Raw genomic sequence first — 12,189 nt, 5'->3', positions numbered from 1 at the left:
CGTATGTGTAAATGGGCAAAATTCTATCGGTCCCAAGAGTAAATGGGTCCGCCCGAATACTGCCATGCTTTCATTAGCTTCTTCCTCGTTAGTATAGTGGTGAGTATCCCCGCCTGTCACGCGGGAGACCGGGGTTCGATTCCCCGACGGGGAGTGCTTTTCTCGTTTTCTACGAAGCTATTTCCAAAGACTGTCGCCATCTTTGACAAAGTCCATCTCAAGAAGAAGTGCTTCCTGCTAAATGCTAAGAAGCATGCCACTTTGCTATCCTCTTGCCTATGTACTATTTACAACACCAGGTTATGTTTTTCTGCATTTCACCTCCAAACAGCGCTTTGTCCCCAGGAATCACTGCAGCTTTACCTTTGGGGAAAAGGAAAAAGTCTGATTTGTCAGACTTGAGATTTCTTTAGCTGGACTTTGCAGTTAGATGACTCAAGATATCATCTGTGGAAGCTATTTTTCTTTTGGCAGAACATCTGCGTATGTGTAAATGGGCAAAATTCTATCGGTCCCAAGAGTAAATGGGTCTGCCCGAATACTGCCATGCTTTCATCAGCTTCTTCCTCGTTAGTATAGTGGCGAGTAGTCACGCGGGAGACCGGGGTTCGATTCCCCGACGGGGAGTGCTTTTCTCGTTTTCTACGAAGCTATTTCCCAAGACTGTCGCCATCTTTGACAAAGTCCATCTCAAGAAGAAGTGCTTCCTGCTAAATGCTAAGAAGCATGCCACTTTGCTATCCTCTTGCCTATGTACTATTTACAACACCAGGTTATGTTTTTCTGCATTTCACCTCCAAACAGCGCTTTGTCCCCAGGAATCACTGCAGCTTTACCTTTGGGGAAAGAGAAAAAGTCTGATTTGTCAGACTTGAGATTTCTTTAGCTGGACTTTGCAGTTAGATGACTCAAGATATCATCTGTGGAAGCTATTTTTCTTTTGGCAGAACATCTGCGTATGTGTAAATGGGCAAAATTCTATCGGTCCCAAGAGTAAATGGGTCCGCCCGAATACTGCCATGCTTTCATCAGCTTCTTCCTCGTTAGTATAGTGGTGAGTATCCCTGCCTGTCACGCGGGAGACCGGGGTTCGATTCCCCGACGGGGAGTGCTTTTCTCGTTTTCTACGAAGCTATTTCCAAAGACTGTCGCCATCTTTGACAAAGTCCATCTCAAGAAGAAGTGCTTCCTGCTAAATGCTAAGAAGCATGCCACTTTGCTATCCTCTTGCCTATGTACTATTTACAACACCAGGTTATGTTTTTCTGCATTTCACCTCCAAACAGCGCTTTGTCCCCAGGAATCACTGCAGCTTTACCTTTGGGGAAAAGGAAAAAGTCTGATTTGTCAGACTTGAGATTTCTTTAGCTGGACTTTGCAGTTAGATGACTCAAGATATCATCTGTGGAAGCTATTTTTCTTTTGGCAGAACATCTGCGTATGTGTAAATGGGCAAAATTCTATCGGTCCCAAGAGTAAATGGGTCTGCCCGAATACTGCCATGCTTTCATCAGCTTCTTCCTCGTTAGTATAGTGGCGAGTAGTCACGCGGGAGACCGGGGTTCGATTCCCCGACGGGGAGTGCTTTTCTCGTTTTCTACGAAGCTATTTCCCAAGACTGTCGCCATCTTTGACAAAGTCCATCTCAAGAAGAAGTGCTTCCTGCTAAATGCTAAGAAGCATGCCACTTTGCTATCCTCTTGCCTATGTACTATTTACAACACCAGGTTATGTTTTTCTGCATTTCACCTCCAAACAGCGCTTTGTCCCCAGGAATCACTGCAGCTTTACCTTTGGGGAAAGAGAAAAAGTCTGATTTGTCAGACTTGAGATTTCTTTAGCTGGACTTTGCAGTTAGATGACTCAAGATATCATCTGTGGAAGCTATTTTTCTTTTGGCAGAACATCTGCGTATGTGTAAATGGGCAAAATTCTATCGGTCCCAAGAGTAAATGGGTCCGCCCGAATACTGCCATGCTTTCATCAGCTTCTTCCTCGTTAGTATAGTGGTGAGTATCCCTGCCTGTCACGCGGGAGACCGGGGTTCGATTCCCCGACGGGGAGTGCTTTTCTCGTTTTCTACGAAGCTATTTCCAAAGACTGTCGCCATCTTTGACAAAGTCCATCTCAAGAAGAAGTGCTTCCTGCTAAATGCTAAGAAGCATGCCACTTTGCTATCCTCTTGCCTATGTACTATTTACAACACCAGGTTATGTTTTTCTGCATTTCACCTCCAAACAGCGCTTTGTCCCCAGGAATCACTGCAGCTTTACCTTTGGGGAAAGAGAAAAAGTCTGATTTGTCAGACTTGAGATTTCTTTAGCTGGACTTTGCAGTTAGATGACTCAAGATATCATCTGTGGAAGCTATTTTTCTTTTGGCAGAACATCTGCGTATGTGTAAATGGGCAAAATTCTATCGGTCCCAAGAGTAAATGGGTCCGCCCGAATACTGCCATGCTTTCATCAGCTTCTTCCTCGTTAGTATAGTGGTGAGTATCCCCGCCTGTCACGCGGGAGACCGGGGTTCGATTCCCCGACGGGGAGTGCTTTTCTCGTTTTCTACGAAGCTATTTCCCAAGACTGTCGCCATCTTTGACAAAGTCCATCTCAAGAAGAAGTGCTTCCTGCTAAATGCTAAGAAGCATGCCACTTTGCTATCCTCTTGCCTATGTACTATTTACAACACCAGGTTATGTTTTTCTGCATTTCACCTCCAAACAGCTCTTTGTCCCCAGGAATCACTGCAGCTTTACCTTTGGGGAAAAGGAAAAAGTCTGATTTGTCAGACTTGAGATTTCTTTAGCTGGACTTTGCAGTTAGATGACTCAAGATATCATCTGTGGAAGCTATTTTTCTTTTGGCAGAACATCTGCGTATGTGTAAATGGGCAAAATTCTATCGGTCCCAAGAGTAAATGGGTCCGCCCGAATACTGCCATGCTTTCATCAGCTTCTTCCTCGTTAGTATAGTGGTGAGTATCCCCGCCTGTCACGCGGGAGACCGGGGTTCGATTCCCCGACGGGGAGTGCTTTTCTCGTTTTCTACGAAGCTATTTCCCAAGACTGTCGCCATCTTTGACAAAGTCCATCTCAAGAAGAAGTGCTTCCTGCTAAATGCTAAGAAGCATGCCACTTTGCTATCCTCTTGCCTATGTACTATTTACAACACCAGGTTATGTTTTTCTGCATTTCACCTCCAAACAGCGCTTTGTCCCCAGGAATCACTGCAGCTTTACCTTTGGGGAAAGAGAAAAAGTCTGATTTGTCAGACTTGAGATTTCTTTAGCTGGACTTTGCAGTTAGATGACTCAAGATATCATCTGTGGAAGCTATTTTTCTTTTGGCAGAACATCTGCGTATGTGTAAATGGGCAAAATTCTATCGGTCCCAAGAGTAAATGGGTCCGCCCGAATACTGCCATGCTTTCATCAGCTTCTTCCTCGTTAGTATAGTGGTGAGTATCCCCGCCTGTCACGCGGGAGACCGGGGTTCGATTCCCCGACGGGGAGTGCTTTTCTCGTTTTCTACGAAGCTATTTCCAAAGACTGTCGCCATCTTTGACAAAGTCCATCTCAAGAAGAAGTGCTTCCTGCTAAATGCTAAGAAGCATGCCACTTTGCTATCCTCTTGCCTATGTACTATTTACAACACCAGGTTATGTTTTTCTGCATTTCACCTCCAAACAGCGCTTTGTCCCCAGGAATCACTGCAGCTTTACCTTTGGGGAAAGAGAAAAAGTCTGATTTGTCAGACTTGAGATTTCTTTAGCTGGACTTTGCAGTTAGATGACTCAAGATATCATCTGTGGAAGCTATTTTTCTTTTGGCAAAACATCTGCGTATGTGTAAATGGGCAAAATTCTATCGGTCCCAAGAGTAAATGGGTCCGCCCGAATACTGCCATGCTTTCATCAGCTTCTTCCTCGTTAGTATAGTGGTGAGTATCCCCGCCTGTCACGCGGGAGACCGGGGTTACTCACCACTATACTAACGAGGAAGAGAAAAAGTCTGATTTGTCAGACTTGAGATTTCTTTAGCTGGACTTTGCAGTTAGATGACTCAAGATATCATCTGTGGAAGCTATTTTTCTTTTGGCAGAACATCTGCGTATGTGTAAATGGGCAAAATTCTATCGGTCCCAAGAGTAAATGGGTCCGCCCGAATACTGCCATGCTTTCATCAGCTTCTTCCTCGTTAGTATAGTGGTGAGTATCCCCGCCTGTCACGCGGGAGACCGGGGTTCGATTCCCCGACGGGGAGTGCTTTTCTCGTTTTCTACGAAGCTATTTCCCAAGACTGTCGCCATCTTTGACAAAGTCCATCTCAAGAAGAAGTGCTTCCTGCTAAATGCTAAGAAGCATGCCACTTTGCTATCCTCTTGCCTATGTACTGTTTACAACACCAGGTTATGTTTTTCTGCATTTCACCTCCAAACAGCGCTTTGTCCCCAGGAATCACTGCAGCTTTACCTTTGGGGAAAAGGAAAAAGTCTGATTTGTCAGACTTGAGATTTCTTTAGCTGGACTTTGCAGTTAGATGACTCAAGATATCATCTGTGGAAGCTATTTTTCTTTTGGCAGAACATCTGCGTATGTGTAAATGGGCAAAATTCTATCGGTCCCAAGAGTAAATGGGTCCGCCCGAATACTGCCATGCTTTCATTAGCTTCTTCCTCGTTAGTATAGTGGTGAGTATCCCCGCCTGTCACGCGGGAGACCGGGGTTCGATTCCCCGACGGGGAGTGCTTTTCTCGTTTTCTACGAAGCTATTTCCAAAGACTGTCGCCATCTTTGACAAAGTCCATCTCAAGAAGAAGTGCTTCCTGCTAAATGCTAAGAAGCATGCCACTTTGCTATCCTCTTGCCTATGTACTATTTACAACACCAGGTTATGTTTTTCTGCATTTCACCTCCAAACAGCGCTTTGTCCCCAGGAATCACTGCAGCTTTACCTTTGGGGAAAAGGAAAAAGTCTGATTTGTCAGACTTGAGATTTCTTTAGCTGGACTTTGCAGTTAGATGACTCAAGATATCATCTGTGGAAGCTATTTTTCTTTTGGCAGAACATCTGCGTATGTGTAAATGGGCAAAATTCTATCGGTCCCAAGAGTAAATGGGTCTGCCCGAATACTGCCATGCTTTCATCAGCTTCTTCCTCGTTAGTATAGTGGCGAGTAGTCACGCGGGAGACCGGGGTTCGATTCCCCGACGGGGAGTGCTTTTCTCGTTTTCTACGAAGCTATTTCCCAAGACTGTCGCCATCTTTGACAAAGTCCATCTCAAGAAGAAGTGCTTCCTGCTAAATGCTAAGAAGCATGCCACTTTGCTATCCTCTTGCCTATGTACTATTTACAACACCAGGTTATGTTTTTCTGCATTTCACCTCCAAACAGCGCTTTGTCCCCAGGAATCACTGCAGCTTTACCTTTGGGGAAAGAGAAAAAGTCTGATTTGTCAGACTTGAGATTTCTTTAGCTGGACTTTGCAGTTAGATGACTCAAGATATCATCTGTGGAAGCTATTTTTCTTTTGGCAGAACATCTGCGTATGTGTAAATGGGCAAAATTCTATCGGTCCCAAGAGTAAATGGGTCCGCCCGAATACTGCCATGCTTTCATCAGCTTCTTCCTCGTTAGTATAGTGGTGAGTATCCCTGCCTGTCACGCGGGAGACCGGGGTTCGATTCCCCGACGGGGAGTGCTTTTCTCGTTTTCTACGAAGCTATTTCCAAAGACTGTCGCCATCTTTGACAAAGTCCATCTCAAGAAGAAGTGCTTCCTGCTAAATGCTAAGAAGCATGCCACTTTGCTATCCTCTTGCCTATGTACTATTTACAACACCAGGTTATGTTTTTCTGCATTTCACCTCCAAACAGCGCTTTGTCCCCAGGAATCACTGCAGCTTTACCTTTGGGGAAAAGGAAAAAGTCTGATTTGTCAGACTTGAGATTTCTTTAGCTGGACTTTGCAGTTAGATGACTCAAGATATCATCTGTGGAAGCTATTTTTCTTTTGGCAGAACATCTGCGTATGTGTAAATGGGCAAAATTCTATCGGTCCCAAGAGTAAATGGGTCTGCCCGAATACTGCCATGCTTTCATCAGCTTCTTCCTCGTTAGTATAGTGGCGAGTAGTCACGCGGGAGACCGGGGTTCGATTCCCCGACGGGGAGTGCTTTTCTCGTTTTCTACGAAGCTATTTCCCAAGACTGTCGCCATCTTTGACAAAGTCCATCTCAAGAAGAAGTGCTTCCTGCTAAATGCTAAGAAGCATGCCACTTTGCTATCCTCTTGCCTATGTACTATTTACAACACCAGGTTATGTTTTTCTGCATTTCACCTCCAAACAGCGCTTTGTCCCCAGGAATCACTGCAGCTTTACCTTTGGGGAAAGAGAAAAAGTCTGATTTGTCAGACTTGAGATTTCTTTAGCTGGACTTTGCAGTTAGATGACTCAAGATATCATCTGTGGAAGCTATTTTTCTTTTGGCAGAACATCTGCGTATGTGTAAATGGGCAAAATTCTATCGGTCCCAAGAGTAAATGGGTCCGCCCGAATACTGCCATGCTTTCATCAGCTTCTTCCTCGTTAGTATAGTGGTGAGTATCCCCGCCTGTCACGCGGGAGACTGGGGTTCGATTCCCCGACGGGGAGTGCTTTTCTCGTTTTCTACGAAGCTATTTCCAAAGACTGTCGCCATCTTTGACAAAGTCCATCTCAAGAAGAAGTGCTTCCTGCTAAATGCTAAGAAGCATGCCACTTTGCTATCCTCTTGCCTATGTACTATTTACAACACCAGGTTATGTTTTTCTGCATTTCACCTCCAAACAGCGCTTTGTCCCCAGGAATCACTGCAGCTTTACCTTTGGGGAAAAGGAAAAAGTCTGATTTGTCAGACTTGAGATTTCTTTAGCTGGACTTTGCAGTTAGATGACTCAAGATATCATCTGTGGAAGCTATTTTTCTTTTGGCAGAACATCTGCGTATGTGTAAATGGGCAAAATTCTATCGGTCCCAAGAGTAAATGGGTCTGCCCGAATACTGCCATGCTTTCATCAGCTTCTTCCTCGTTAGTATAGTGGCGAGTAGTCACGCGGGAGACCGGGGTTCGATTCCCCGACAGGGAGTGCTTTTCTCGTTTTCTACAAAGCTATTTCCCAAGACTGTCACCATCTTTGACAAAGTCCATCTCAAGAAGAAGTGCTTCCTGCTAAATGCTAAGAAGCATGCCACTTTGCTATCCTCTTGCCTATGTACTGTTTACAACACCAGGTTATGTTTTTCTGCATTTCACCTCCAAACAGCGCTTTGTCCCCAGGAATCACTGCAGCTTTACCTTTGGGGAAAGAGAAAAAGTCTGATTTGTCAGACTTGAGATTTCTTTAGCTGGACTTTGCAGTTAGATGACTCAAGATATCATCTGTGGAAGCTATTTTTCTTTTGGCAGAACATCTGCGTATGTGTAAATGGGCAAAATTCTATCGGTCCCAAGAGTAAATGGGTCTGCCCGAATACTGCCATGCTTTCATCAGCTTCTTCCTCGTTAGTATAGTGGCGAGTAGTCACGCGGGAGACCGGGGTTCGATTCCCCGACGGGGAGTGCTTTTCTCGTTTTCTACGAAGCTATTTCCCAAGACTGTCGCCATCTTTGACAAAGTCCATCTCAAGAAGAAGTGCTTCCTGCTAAATGCTAAGAAGCATGCCACTTTGCTATCCTCTTGCCTATGTACTGTTTACAACACCAGGTTATGTTTTTCTGCATTTCACCTCCAAACAGCGCTTTGTCCCCAGGAATCACTGCAGCTTTACCTTTGGGGAAAGAGAAAAAGTCTGATTTGTCAGACTTGAGATTTCTTTAGCTGGACTTTGCAGTTAGATGACTCAAGATATCATCTGTGGAAGCTATTTTTCTTTTGGCAGAACATCTGCGTATGTGTAAATGGGCAAAATTCTATTAGTCCCAAGAGTAAATGGGTCTGCCCGAATACGGCCATGCTTTCATCAGCTTTTTCCTCGTTAGTATAGTGGTGAGTATCCCCGCCTGTCACGCGGGAGACCGGGGTTCGATTCCCCGACGGGGAGTGCTTTTCTCGTTTTCTACGAAGCTATTTCCCAAGACTGTCGCCATCTTTGACAAAGTCCATCTCAAGAAGAAGTGCTTCCTGCTAAATGCTAAGAAGCATGCCACTTTGCTATCCTCTTGCCTATGTACTGTTTACAACACCAGGTTATGTTTTTCTGCATTTCACCTCCAAACAGCGCTTTGTCCCCAGGAATCACTGCAGCTTTACCTTTGGGGAAAGAGAAAAAGTCTGATTTGTCAGACTTGAGATTTCTTTAGCTGGACTTTGCAGTTAGATGACTCAAGATATCATCTGTGGAAGCTATTTTTCTTTTGGCAGAACATCTGCGTATGTGTAAATGGGCAAAATTCTATCGGTCCCAAGAGTAAATGGGTCCGCCCGAATACTGCCATGCTTTCATCAGCTTCTTCCTCGTTAGTATAGTGGTGAGTATCCCCGCCTGTCACGCGGGAGACCGGGGTTCGATTCCCCGACGGGGAGTGCTTTTCTCGTTTTCTACGAAGCTATTTCCCAAGACTGTCGCCATCTTTGACAAAGTCCATCTCAAGAAGAAGTGCTTCCTGCTAAATGCTAAGAAGCATGCCACTTTGCTATCCTCTTGCCTATGTACTATTTACAACACCAGGTTATGTTTTTCTGCATTTCACCTCCAAACAGCGCTTTGTCCCCAGGAATCACTGCAGCTTTACCTATGGGGAAAGAGAAAAAGTCTGATTTGTCAGACTTGAGATTTCTTTAGCTGGACTTTGCAGTTAGATGACTCAAGATATCATCTGTGGAAGCTATTTTTCTTTTGGCAGAACATCTGCGTATGTGTAAATGGGCAAAATTCTATCGGTCCCAAGAGTAAATGGGTCCGCCCGAATACTGCCATGCTTTCATCAGCTTCTTCCTCGTTAGTATAGTGGTGAGTATCCCCGCCTGTCACGCGGGAGACCGGGGTTCGATTCCCCGACGGGGAGTGCTTTTCTCGTTTTCTACGAAGCTATTTCCCAAGACTGTCGCCATCTTTGACAAAGTCCATCTCAAGAAGAAGTGCTTCCTGCTAAATGCTAAGAAGCATGCCACTTTGCTATCCTCTTGCCTATGTACTATTTACAACACCAGGTTATGTTTTTCTGCATTTCACCTCCAAACAGCTCTTTGTCCCCAGGAATCACTGCAGCTTTACCTTTGGGGAAAAGGAAAAAGTCTGATTTGTCAGACTTGAGATTTCTTTAGCTGGACTTTGCAGTTAGATGACTCAAGATATCATCTGTGGAAGCTATTTTTCTTTTGGCAGAACATCTGCGTATGTGTAAATGGGCAAAATTCTATCGGTCCCAAGAGTAAATGGGTCTGCCCGAATACTGCCATGCTTTCATCAGCTTCTTACTCGTTAGTATAGTGGTGAGTATCCCCGCCTGTCACGCGGGAGACCGGGGTTCGATTCCCCGACGGGGAGTGCTTTTCTCGTTTTCTACGAAGCTATTTCCCAAGACTGTCGCCATCTTTGACAAAGTCCATCTCAAGAAGAAGTGCTTCCTGCTAAATGCTAAGAAGCATGCCACTTTGCTATCCTCTTGCCTATGTACTATTTACAACACCAGGTTATGTTTTTCTGCATTTCACCTCCAAACAGCGCTTTGTCCCCAGGAATCACTGCAGCTTTACCTTTGGGGAAAGAGAAAAAGTCTGATTTGTCAGACTTGAGATTTCTTTAGCTGGACTTTGCAGTTAGATGACTCAAGATATCATCTGTGGAAGCTATTTTTCTTTTGGCAGAACATCTGCGTATGTGTAAATTGGCAAAATTCTATCGGTCCCAAGAGTAAATGGGTCCGCCCGAATACTGCCATGCTTTCATCAGCTTCTTCCTCGTTAGTATAGTGGTGAGTATCCCCGCCTGTCACGCGGGAGACCGGGGTTCGATTCCCCGACGGGGAGTGCTTTTCTCGTTTTCTACGAAGCTATTTCCCAAGACTGTCGCCATCTTTGACAAAGTCCATCTCAAGAAGAAGTGCTTCCTGCTAAATGCTAAGAAGCATGCCACTTTGCTATCCTCTTGCCTATGTACTATTTACAACACCAGGTTATGTTTTTCTGCATTTCACCTCCAAACAGCTCTTTGTCCCCAGGAATCACTGCAGCTTTACCTTTGGGGAAAAGGAAAAAGTCTGATTTGTCAGACTTGAGATTTCTTTAGCTGGACTTTGCAGTTAGATGACTCAAGATATCATCTGTGGAAGCTATTTTTCTTTTGGCAGAACATCTGCGTATGTGTAAATGGGCAAAATTCTATCGGTCCCAAGAGTAAATGGGTCCGCCCGAATACTGCCATGCTTTCATTAGCTTCTTCCTCGTTAGTATAGTGGTGAGTATCCCCGCCTGTCACGCGGGAGACCGGGGTTCGATTCCCCGACGGGGAGTGCTTTTCTCGTTTTCTACGAAGCTATTTCCAAAGACTGTCGCCATCTTTGACAAAGTCCATCTCAAGAAGAAGTGCTTCCTGCTAAATGCTAAGAAGCATGCCACTTTGCTATCCTCTTGCCTATGTACTATTTACAACACCAGGTTATGTTTTTCTGCATTTCACCTCCAAACAGCGCTTTGTCCCCAGGAATCACTGCAGCTTTACCTTTGGGGAAAGAGAAAAAGTCTGATTTGTCAGACTTGAGATTTCTTTAGCTGGACTTTGCAGTTAGATGACTCAAGATATCATCTGTGGAAGCTATTTTTCTTTTGGCAGAACATCTGCGTATGTGTAAATGGGCAAAATTCTATCGGTCCCAAGAGTAAATGGGTCCGCCCGAATACTGCCATGCTTTCATCAGCTTCTTCCTCGTTAGTATAGTGGTGAGTATCCCCGCCTGTCACGCGGGAGACCGGGGTTCGATTCCCCGACGGGGAGTGCTTTTCTCGTTTTCTACGAAGCTATTTCCCAAGACTGTCGCCATCTTTGACAAAGTCCATCTCAAGAAGAAGTGCTTCCTGCTAAATGCTAAGAAGCATGCCACTTTGCTATCCTCTTGCCTATGTACTATTTACAACACCAGGTTATGTTTTTCTGCATTTCACCTCCAAACAGCGCTTTGTCCCCAGGAATCACTGCAGCTTTACCTTTGGGGAAAGAGAAAAAGTCTGATTTGTCAGACTTGAGATTTCTTTAGCTGGACTTTGCAGTTAGATGACTCAAGATATCATCTGTGGAAGCTATTTTTCTTTTGGCAGAACATCTGCGTATGTGTAAATGGGCAAAATTCTATCGGTCCCAAGAGTAAATGGGTCCGCCCGAATACTGCCATGCTTTCATCAGCTTCTTCCTCGTTAGTATAGTGGTGAGTATCCCCGCCTGTCACGCGGGAGACCGGGGTTCGATTCCCCGACGGGGAGTGCTTTTCTCGTTTTCTACGAAGCTATTTCCCAAGACTGTCGCCATCTTTGACAAAGTCCATCTCAAGAAGAAGTGCTTCCTGCTAAATGCTAAGAAGCATGCCACTTTGCTATCCTCTTGCCTATGTACTATTTACAACACCAGGTTATGTTTTTCTGCATTTCACCTCCAAACAGCTCTTTGTCCCCAGGAATCACTGCAGCTTTACCTTTGGGGAAAAGGAAAAAGTCTGATTTGTCAGACTTGAGATTTCTTTAGCTGGACTTTGCAGTTAGATGACTCAAGATATCATCTGTGGAAGCTATTTTTCTTTTGGCAGAACATCTGCGTATGTGTAAATGGGCAAAATTCTATCGGTCCCAAGAGTAAATGGGTCCGCCCGAATACTGCCATGCTTTCATTAGCTTCTTCCTCGTTAGTATAGTGGTGAGTATCCCCGCCTGTCACGCGGGAGACCGGGGTTCCATTCCCCGACGGGGAGTGCTTTTCTCGTTTTCTACGAAGCTATTTCCAAAGACTGTCGCCATCTTTGACAAAGTCCATCTCAAGAAGAAGTGCTTCCTGCTAAATGCTAAGAAGCATGCCACTTTGCTATCCTCTTGCCTATGTACTATTTACAACACCAGGTTATGTTTTTCTGCATTTCACCTCCAAACAGCGCTTTGTCCCCAGGAATCACTGCAGCTTTACCTTTGGGGAAAAGGAAAAAGTCTGATTTGTCAGACTTGAGATTT

The 12,189-nt window shown here is 44.9% G+C and overlaps 13 non-coding genes across 13 annotated transcripts; all 13 read left to right on the top strand.

Annotated features, from left to right (window-relative positions):
* The first annotated feature begins 82 nt into the window (after positions 1 to 82).
* On the top strand, positions 83 to 154 carry TRNAD-GUC (transfer RNA aspartic acid (anticodon GUC)). Its single transcript has one exon. It is a non-coding gene; the product is annotated as a tRNA-Asp (tRNA).
* A 2,320-nt stretch (positions 155 to 2,474) lies between these two features.
* Positions 2,475 to 2,546, top strand: TRNAD-GUC (transfer RNA aspartic acid (anticodon GUC)). Its single transcript has one exon. It is a non-coding gene; the product is annotated as a tRNA-Asp (tRNA).
* A 410-nt stretch (positions 2,547 to 2,956) lies between these two features.
* TRNAD-GUC (transfer RNA aspartic acid (anticodon GUC)) lies at positions 2,957 to 3,028 on the top strand. Its single transcript has one exon. It is a non-coding gene; the product is annotated as a tRNA-Asp (tRNA).
* Positions 3,029 to 3,438: 410 nt separating this feature from the next.
* On the top strand, positions 3,439 to 3,510 carry TRNAD-GUC (transfer RNA aspartic acid (anticodon GUC)). Its single transcript has one exon. It is a non-coding gene; the product is annotated as a tRNA-Asp (tRNA).
* A 678-nt stretch (positions 3,511 to 4,188) lies between these two features.
* Positions 4,189 to 4,260, top strand: TRNAD-GUC (transfer RNA aspartic acid (anticodon GUC)). Its single transcript has one exon. It is a non-coding gene; the product is annotated as a tRNA-Asp (tRNA).
* A 410-nt stretch (positions 4,261 to 4,670) lies between these two features.
* TRNAD-GUC (transfer RNA aspartic acid (anticodon GUC)) lies at positions 4,671 to 4,742 on the top strand. Its single transcript has one exon. It is a non-coding gene; the product is annotated as a tRNA-Asp (tRNA).
* Positions 4,743 to 8,008: 3,266 nt separating this feature from the next.
* TRNAD-GUC (transfer RNA aspartic acid (anticodon GUC)) lies at positions 8,009 to 8,080 on the top strand. The gene has a single exon. It is a non-coding gene; the product is annotated as a tRNA-Asp (tRNA).
* A 410-nt stretch (positions 8,081 to 8,490) lies between these two features.
* Positions 8,491 to 8,562, top strand: TRNAD-GUC (transfer RNA aspartic acid (anticodon GUC)). Its single transcript has one exon. It is a non-coding gene; the product is annotated as a tRNA-Asp (tRNA).
* Positions 8,563 to 8,972: 410 nt separating this feature from the next.
* On the top strand, positions 8,973 to 9,044 carry TRNAD-GUC (transfer RNA aspartic acid (anticodon GUC)). The gene has a single exon. It is a non-coding gene; the product is annotated as a tRNA-Asp (tRNA).
* An 892-nt stretch (positions 9,045 to 9,936) lies between these two features.
* On the top strand, positions 9,937 to 10,008 carry TRNAD-GUC (transfer RNA aspartic acid (anticodon GUC)). The gene has a single exon. It is a non-coding gene; the product is annotated as a tRNA-Asp (tRNA).
* A 410-nt stretch (positions 10,009 to 10,418) lies between these two features.
* TRNAD-GUC (transfer RNA aspartic acid (anticodon GUC)) lies at positions 10,419 to 10,490 on the top strand. Its single transcript has one exon. It is a non-coding gene; the product is annotated as a tRNA-Asp (tRNA).
* Positions 10,491 to 10,900: 410 nt separating this feature from the next.
* On the top strand, positions 10,901 to 10,972 carry TRNAD-GUC (transfer RNA aspartic acid (anticodon GUC)). Its single transcript has one exon. It is a non-coding gene; the product is annotated as a tRNA-Asp (tRNA).
* Positions 10,973 to 11,382: 410 nt separating this feature from the next.
* TRNAD-GUC (transfer RNA aspartic acid (anticodon GUC)) lies at positions 11,383 to 11,454 on the top strand. Its single transcript has one exon. It is a non-coding gene; the product is annotated as a tRNA-Asp (tRNA).
* The last annotated feature ends 735 nt before the right edge of the window (positions 11,455 to 12,189 follow it).

The sequence above is a fragment of the Eleutherodactylus coqui genome, chromosome 11, assembly GCF_035609145.1.
Source record: "Eleutherodactylus coqui strain aEleCoq1 chromosome 11, aEleCoq1.hap1, whole genome shotgun sequence".
In the NCBI taxonomy this organism is placed as follows: domain Eukaryota; kingdom Metazoa; phylum Chordata; class Amphibia; order Anura; family Eleutherodactylidae; genus Eleutherodactylus; species Eleutherodactylus coqui.
Note: the sequence above shows the minus strand (reverse complement) of the source record. Positions and strands in the feature narration are given on the sequence as shown.